Source organism: Oryctolagus cuniculus, chromosome 19, assembly GCF_964237555.1.
Source record: "Oryctolagus cuniculus chromosome 19, mOryCun1.1, whole genome shotgun sequence".
NCBI lineage: Eukaryota > Metazoa > Chordata > Mammalia > Lagomorpha > Leporidae > Oryctolagus > Oryctolagus cuniculus.
This window is the reverse complement of record NC_091450.1, coordinates 41,487,113-41,495,124: the sequence shown is the minus strand read 5'-3', so window position 1 is coordinate 41,495,124 and position 8,012 is coordinate 41,487,113. Positions and strand designations below refer to the sequence as shown.

Genomic DNA, 8,012 nt, shown 5'->3' with positions numbered 1-8,012 from the left:
GTTCCCCAGCAATGTCTCTCACCAGGTAACCAGGAACCCCTGAGCTTGTGGAGTCTCCCACTGAGACTGCTCAAGGTCCCAGCCACACTGTGAGTGCTCCCACACACCCTCAGTTTTTTCACAGTCCCAGTGAGGAAGCTTCAACAGTCACAAGCTCCTAGCCCCCTGTTATTTCTCCCCACCAGTCAGGAGTCTCCACTCAGCTGGTTGTGGGGCGCAGACATGAGCTGGCGCAGCTGTTACAGATGTCTAAAATGGCGCCCACTCTATCGGCTTGTTACAGGATGCCGTTGTAAAGTGACTGGGGAGAGAAACGTGTCCGTCCCATCCTTATATTTTTCTCTCCTCTAGTTTGGCTGGTACACTGTCCCCCATGGGGCTCCGAGCTGGGTTCCCTCTAGGCTCTTCCTGCCTGCAGCTTTTTCGGCAGTGGTTGGGCTGCTGTGGCATGGTCTCACCTCACTTTTCAGCACTGGTGTGTAGGCTCCTGGCTGCTGGAGTCCCGAGCCGTGGGCACCCATGCCCTCCACGTAGGTCCACTGTGTCCCTGTAATTTTGGTAGAATTTCCTCTGCTGTTTTCTCCCTAACTCTTCTCTGAGACTACACTCTCTCCACTTTTTAAAAACTGTCTTCCCCTGGGCTAGAGCAGTAAGCTCCCTCCCTATTCCACCATCTTGGAACCGCCAACTGTGGGTAGCAAATGGACAATGGAGGCAACACTCCCTGGATTCACACGTTGGTGTCCAAGGGCTCCTGTGTCCACGTCAGCTCACTGTGATCCTTCCAACAACCTGGACAGGGAGGCAGGTGGATGTGTAATGGCCCCCCTTGTAGCAGGCGAGAAAACAGAGGTTCACAGTGGTGAACCCATTTGCCCAGGGAGTGAGTCAGCATCTGAGATGCGGCTCCCTCTCTGTCTCCTGCCAGCTTTTCCAGCACCCAACAGCACATTACTTATTGATCATCCCACGGCTTGGCGCTTTGCCTCCCAGAGCTGCCCGAGTGGTCAGGGCAGGGGTTGGGCTGCGGGGATGGGAAAGCAAACAGTGCTTCTTCTGTGTTCACACCCAGCACAGCACTTGTGGGGCACACGTGGGAGGGTTCTTCATGCTCCGTGGGCACCAACTGGGTGTCCAAAGATCAGCTGGATTCTGACACTCACTGGAGTTAGTGCAGACCCCCAGGTTGAGGGCTCGGTCCTCCAGGGCTGATCCTCACGGCAGAGGCCAGTCACAAGCAGTTGGCTCCCAGGGATCCCAATCCCGCTTAGCTACAAGGCAGAGGTGCCTGCACCCGTTTCTTGGGCTTGATAACTTGCTGGAGTGGCTCACAGAACCCAGAAAGGGCATTTAATTAGTATTGCTGATTTATTACAGAAGCTATGTGTTTATTTTCAAATTTTTATTTTTTCATTTGAGGAAGAGAAAGAGAGAGAGAGAGAGAGAGAGAGAGAGAGAGAGAGACACTCCCATTGGCTGGTTCACTCCCCAAATACCCACAATAGCCAATGCTGAGCCAGGCTGGAGCCAGGAGCTGGGCTCCCACGTGGGTGGCAGGAACCCAAGTACTTGAGCCAAGGTCTTGCTGCCTCTAAGGGTGTGCATTAGCAGGAAGCTGGAGTCAGAGCACAGCTGGGACTCTGGTATAGGATGTGGGCATCCCAGCCGGCATCTTAACCCCCAGGCCAAATACCCACCCTTCCCAAAGGCATTTTAAAGTCACAAAGAGGTACACAGGGTGGGTTCAGAGGGCTCTGCGCGCAGGTGCTTCTGTCCTGGTGCAGCTGGGGGAGCCACCTCCCCTTCTTGGTCACCAACCGGGAAGTTCCCTGAAGCCTGCACATAGCTCAAGGATTTTGATGAAGGCTTCACCATGCAGTCATGATTGATTATTAGCTGCCTCTCCAGCCCCTCTGCCCTGCCCAAACTTCCTGTCGTGGCTTGATCTTCTGGCACACGGCCTCTACCCAGGGGCCACCAAGAATCGCCTACTTAGAGCAAAAAAAGTTTCTCTCCCCCATGTCCCACGTTGGCAAATTAAGTGAATTCATATATGCCAGCACTCATATGCATATGAGAGAGAGAAGGGAGAGAAACAGAGAAAGAGAGAGAGACAGAGACACTCTTCCATCTACTGATTTATTCCCCAGTTTTCTGCAACAGCCAGGAGTGGGCCAGGCCAAAGCCAGGAGCCAGGAACTCCATCTGGTTCTCTTACCTGGGCAGCAGGAACCCAAGTAATTGAGCCATCATCTGCTGCCTCCCAGGCCTGTTAGCAGGAAGCGGGATCAGAAGCAGAGGTGAGACTTGAACCCAGGGACTCCTGTATGGGATGTGAGTATCCCAAACCCACTGTGTCACAACGCCTACCTCATATTTGTTCATTTGTGAATAAGTGGTTGGATTTATTATTGTTATTTTATTAATTTGAGAAGGAAGCAAAGGGAGAGAGAGAGAGAGAGAGAGAGAGAGAGAGAGAGAGAGAGAGAGATAGGTTCCACTCACAAGTTCAGTCCTGAAAGGTTTGCAATGGCTGGAGCTCAGCCAGGCTGAAACAGGGAGCTAGGAACTCAGTCCAGGTCTTCCACGTGGGTGGCAGGGACCCATTCATTGGAGCCATCACCTGCTGTCTCCCAGCGTCTGATTAGCAGGAAGCTGGAGTGAGGAACAGGAGATCTGGGATTCGAACCAGGCACCCCCCCTCCAGCATCTTACTGCTAGGCCAAATGCACCCTCCTTTTTTTTTTTTTAGTTTCAAGAGCTCTTTCTGTATTCTAGATACAATACCACTGCTGAAATGCGATTTTTAGGTATTTTCTCCTGGTCTGTGGCTTGTCTGTGACTTGCATGTCAAGGGTCTCCTCAAACGATTCAGAGTGGAGATTCAAGATGTCCCAACTCTGTCCATCCTTCCTTGGAGCACACTGGGCTCCCCAAGCCAGGTCAAGGGTTGAATCCCTGAGTTCTGGTAACTCAGCAGAGGACTGGGCTGGGAGGGCTGGGGCCAGGTGGGAATATATTTGCCATCCTTGTGTTTCTGTGGGGCCCCATGCATAGCACCCTGCTCCCCAGCCCTCCAGGGAGCAGCCACCTCGCTGACCTCTCAGCTCCACATTCCACAGGCTTTGGATGTGCCGGTTATTGTTAGGTTGCTGGGGCAGAGACAGGCTGGGCCCACGCCTTCCGGGTGTTCAGGTTCCAGACCACTCTGATATGGAGAAGGGTGGGGTGAGACAGGCAGGAGGCTCTCATAGCCTCTTCCCCTTGCCCTAAGCCCAGAGCAGCCCCTCACCAGGCACAGCCCAGCTCAGTCTCACTCCTCCTCTGGGAGACACTGAGATGAGTCCTTCCTCCACTTCCTCCCTCCTGCTCTTTATGGAGCACCTGCTCTCTCAAAGACATGGACGTGGATAGAACCTGACGAAACCCCTGCCTCTGGAAGCTGCCACCCTGGTGGAACAGGTGCACGCAGAGCCGGGAACGGGATTAGGGAGTATTGGGGGTTGTGCCAAGATTTTAAACGGGGCTCTCTTTGAGGGTGACATGTGGGCAGAGACTGTGTGGAAGCAGAGAGGAAGGCAGGAGAGAATCCAGAGGGGCTGACCTGGGCAGAGCAGATGGTCTGGGCTGGGTGTGCCCAGTGCTGGAGGAACAGCAGAGAGGCAGGGGCCACTGGAGATGGGCTGATGCTGGGGTTGGCAGGGGCTCCTGATGAGTGGAGCAGGGGTGTGTTCTGCCTCCTGCCCACCCCCCGTGTCACCCCCAGTTCGGATGTGTTCACCAGATGGCATCTTGGTACTGAAGTCCCTTCCAGACTGGGCCACAGGAAGCCCGGTCACAGACCCAGGCTCCTTGACCTCCAAGTCCCTCCTCCACCCTCAGCATGGAGTTCTAGAGGGTCCCAGTCCCCAGCTGCAGGCTCCTAGCTGGGGACGCCTGCTGCTTCGAGAGAGCCCACAAGCCCCAGGGGTCCTCCCGTTGGGTGTGCAGACTGTGTGTCAGGATGCAGATCCCCAGGCCACACCCTTGGCCCGTCAACTCAGACTCGGGTTGGGGGGCCCAGGAACGTGCATTTTCAAAAGCTCCCCGGGATCCTCACATTTGGTCACCCTGATGACAGGACATGGTCAGGAGGTGCCCAGTGAGCAGCGTGACTGTAGGCACTGCCTCCACGCCATCTCCGTCCTGGGAACACTGAGAGGGGACAGGCCTGGAGTATAGCTGATGCTCTATAGGGGATGCCTCAGGTGATTTTTACTATTATAAACTTTTCCCTCGCCAGCCAGTCTGCTCCCCAAGAGCACTGCCTGTCTGACTGTTGGGAGGCCCTTGTGCTTCCAGAAGCTGCCTACCTGGATCCAGGCTGCAGCTCCACCACTGAGCGGGCAGGAGAAATCTCCTGAGCCCCCCAGCCCTCAGGAAACCCAAAGAGGAGGCCCTGGGCTGGTTTTGTGGAGAGGGAAGCAGAGGGGGGAATTCTGCAGGCAGCTGGGCCATCACACAGTGAGAATGCAAAGCTGGAAGCAACCCAAGTGTTGATGCAGGGGGGATGAGTTAAATCAAAGCGCCTCCCTACCTCGGAATATTTTTTAAATGAGGATGTAAATGCAAGCTCCCTGGTGTGGAACAAAGGCCCACAAACACTTTTTTTTTTTTTTTTTTTTTTTTTTTACAGTAGATTCCAGAACCACTCAATTCCATGTTTGCTTCTCTGACTAGTGAGGTCAGATCGGCATTTTTCTGGAAGTCACTCAGCCAGGGAGCACACGGGTCCGCTCTGGGAGGGAGGAGATGGCGTGATTTTTTTTTTTTTTTTTTTTTTTTTTTTTTACGTTCTTTAAACTTATCAGGGTTGTCTGAAGTTTTCTTGAGCAGGACTATTTTTAGGATTTGAAGTTATTTTTAATAGAACAGAGTAAACAAATGCCAGCGATGCCAGGATGCCCCCTTTGGTTTTTCGCCCGCCCCGGGGGCGGTTGTGGTGGGAGGGTCCTTCCTGGCTGGCACTTCGGAAGGCACATTCTCAGCTGTTGTTTGCCACCATGGAGGGAGGAGGAAGGGGAGCAGTGCCCTCCCAGGAGGAGGCCTTGGCAGGTGCACCGTGTTCTCCTTGAAGGCCAAACATGGACACGAGCCTGGGCCCAGAAATAGCCCCTTGCCCGGAGACCCCTGGACTTCTGCGAGGTCATCTCCGAGAGGAGAGAGCCCATGCAGGCCACTGCCAGAACCTCCCTTGTAGGCCCTGCCATGGACGGGACTTGCGAAACAAGGCAGCTGCAGACCTGGAACCTGGACGAGGAGTTCTCCAAAGTCAGCCCAGCTCGAAGAGTCCCCGTTTCCAGGCCAAATGGAGATTTACCAATGGACATGAATTCCGCGTGGAGGTCAAGGTCAGTCGGAAGATGGATTTCTCCAGGCTGCATTTGGATCTATATCTCAGTTTGATTTCATTTGGCACCAAAGCACAATTTCCATTTTATTATCTTGAGAATATTCCCGACAACCTGTTGAATTTTTCAGCCCCTGCACCCTGGCATCATTCCCCCTGTGGAGAAGTTTTACTTTGTATTTTCCAAAGAGGGAGTCTCGTTAGTTACTTTCTGCATCTCTCAAGGGCAGACAAAGCCAGGCCCTGGGAAACCCCAGGGGGCTTCTCACCCCAGCTCCGTTGGGCAGCTGGCGCTGTGTGGCGCTCCTCCCAGGGCCTGGGGCTGGGCTGGAGTAAACCTTGGCCCTGTTCTGCACTGTGAGGACATCACACGGTGTCTTTAGGGCCTGCCTTGTGGGACAGTCTGTGAAAAACAGATGGAGTAGTGGATGTCAGGGCACATCCTACAATACTGCTTAGGATGCCCACATGCCTGATAGGAGTCTCTGGATTTGAGTCCCGGCTCTATTCCCTGTTCCAGCTTCTTGCTAATGTATGCCCCGGGGGGCAGCAAGGGATGCCACCCATGTAGGAGACCTGGATGCAGTTCCTGGCTCCTGGCTTTGGCCTGGTCCAGCCCCAGCTATTGTGGGTATTTGGGAATGAACCAAAGAATGGGAGATATTCCCATTCTTTCTCTCTCTCTCTCTCTCTCTCTCTCTCTCCCTCTCCCTCCCTCCCTTTCAAATTAATAAAAATAAATATGTTTTTAAAGATTATTTTTTACACTTGATCTTAGCCAAAAGGCCGAGAAGCGACTAAAGATTATTTTTTTTAAAGATTTATTCATTTATTTGAAAGTCAGAGTTAGGCAGAGAGAAAGAGGTTTTCCATCTGTTGGTCCACTCCCCAGATGGCCACAATGGCCGGAGCTGTGTCTCTCCGAAGCCAGGAGTCAGGAGCTTCTTCCGGGTCTCCCATGCAGGTGCAGGGGCCCAAGGACTTGGGCCTTCTTCTTCTTCTTCTTCTTCTTCTTCCTCTTCCTCTTCCTCTTCCTCTTCCTCTTCCTCTTCTTCTTCCTCTTCTTCCTCTTCTTCCTCTTCTTCCTCTTCTTCCTCTTCTTCCTCTTCTTCCTCTTCTTCTTCTTCTTCTTCTTCTTCTTCTTCTTCTTGACAGGCAGAGTGGACAGTGAGAGAGAGAGAAAGAGAGAAAGGTCTTCCTTTTGCTGTTGGTTCACCCTCCAATGGCCGCCGCAGCCGGCATGCTGCGGGCGGTGCACCGCGCTGATCCAAAGGTAGGAGCCAGGTGCTTTTCCTGGTCTCCCATGGGGTGCAGGACCCAAGCACTTGGGCCATCCTCCACTGCCTTCCCTGGCCACAGCAGAAAGCTGGCCTGGAAGAGGGGCAACCGGGACAGAATCTGGTGCCCCGACCGGGTCTAGAACCTGGTGTGCCGGCGCCGCAAGGCGGAGGATTAGCCTAGTGAGCCGCAGCTCTGGCTTGGGCCATCTTCTACTGCTCTCCCAGGCCATAGCAGTGGATCGGAAGTGGAGTAGCCGGGACTCGAACTGGCGCCCATATGGGATGCCGGCACTGTAGGCAGCAGTGGCAGCTTTACCTGCTATGCCACAGTGCCGGCCCCTTTAAAGATAATTTTTAAAAAGTCATGCTCCAGGGGCCGGCACTGTGGCACAGCGGGTAAAGCCGCCACCGCTACCTACAGTGCCAGCATCCCATATGGATCCTGGTTTGAGACCCAGCTTCCCTACTTCCAATTCAGCTCTCTGCTATATCCTGGGAAAGCAGTAGAAGTTGGGAAACCTGCACCCCCATGGGAGACCCTGAAGAAGCTCCTGGCTCCTGGCTTCAGATCGGCCCAGCTCTGGTTGTTGTGGCCATAGAGAATCAGCAGCGATTGAAAGATCTCTCTCTGTGTCTCTGCCTCTGCCTCTGAGTCTCTGTAACTGTGCCTTTGAAATAAATAAATAAACGGCCGGCGCTGCGGCTCGCTAGGCTGATCCTCCACCTGCGGGCACCCTGAGTTCTAGTCCTGCTTGGGGCACCAGGTACTAGTCCTGGTTGCTCCTCTTCCAGGCCAGCTCTCTGCTGTGGCCCGGGAAGGCAGTGGAGGATGGCCCAAGTCCTTGGGTCCTGCACCCGCATGGGAGACCAGGAGAAAGCACCTGGCTCCTGGCTTCGGATCGGCGCAGCGCCGGCCGTAGCAGCCATTTTGGGGTGAACCAATGGAAGGAAGACCTTTCTCTCTGTTCTCTCTCTCTCACTGTTTAACTCTGCCTGTCAAAAAAAAAAAAAAAAAAGAAAGAAGAAGAAGAAATAAAAAAGAATAAATAAATAAACCTGAGAGAGAGAAAGAGAGAGAGATAGAGGGAGGGAGAGAGAAAGTGATACTCTGGACACGTGTGGCTCGTGGAGCAGGGAGACACGTGGTACAGAAGTGAGGGCCATTGCCCTCTCCTCAACCTTGGCTGGGCAGCTCCCCTGTTGTGCTGCTCCAGGGCACATGGTTTCATCTGGTACTTCAGTTACCCCATACACAATGTGGGCACAGCAGTGGCTTGAGTGTCCCCCAGAAGTTCTTGTACTGGGGCCTTGATTGCTCTGTGGGGTGTGTTGGGTCGGGTGGA

The 8,012-nt window shown here is 53.7% G+C and overlaps 1 non-coding gene across 1 annotated transcript; it reads right to left on the bottom strand.

Moving 5' to 3' along the window:
- Positions 1-5,991: 5,991 nt before the first annotated feature.
- LOC127491499 (U2 spliceosomal RNA) lies at positions 5,992-6,187 on the bottom strand. Its single transcript, XR_007920222.2, has one exon. It is a non-coding gene; the product is annotated as a U2 spliceosomal RNA (small nuclear RNA).
- Positions 6,188-8,012: the final 1,825 nt, after the last annotated feature.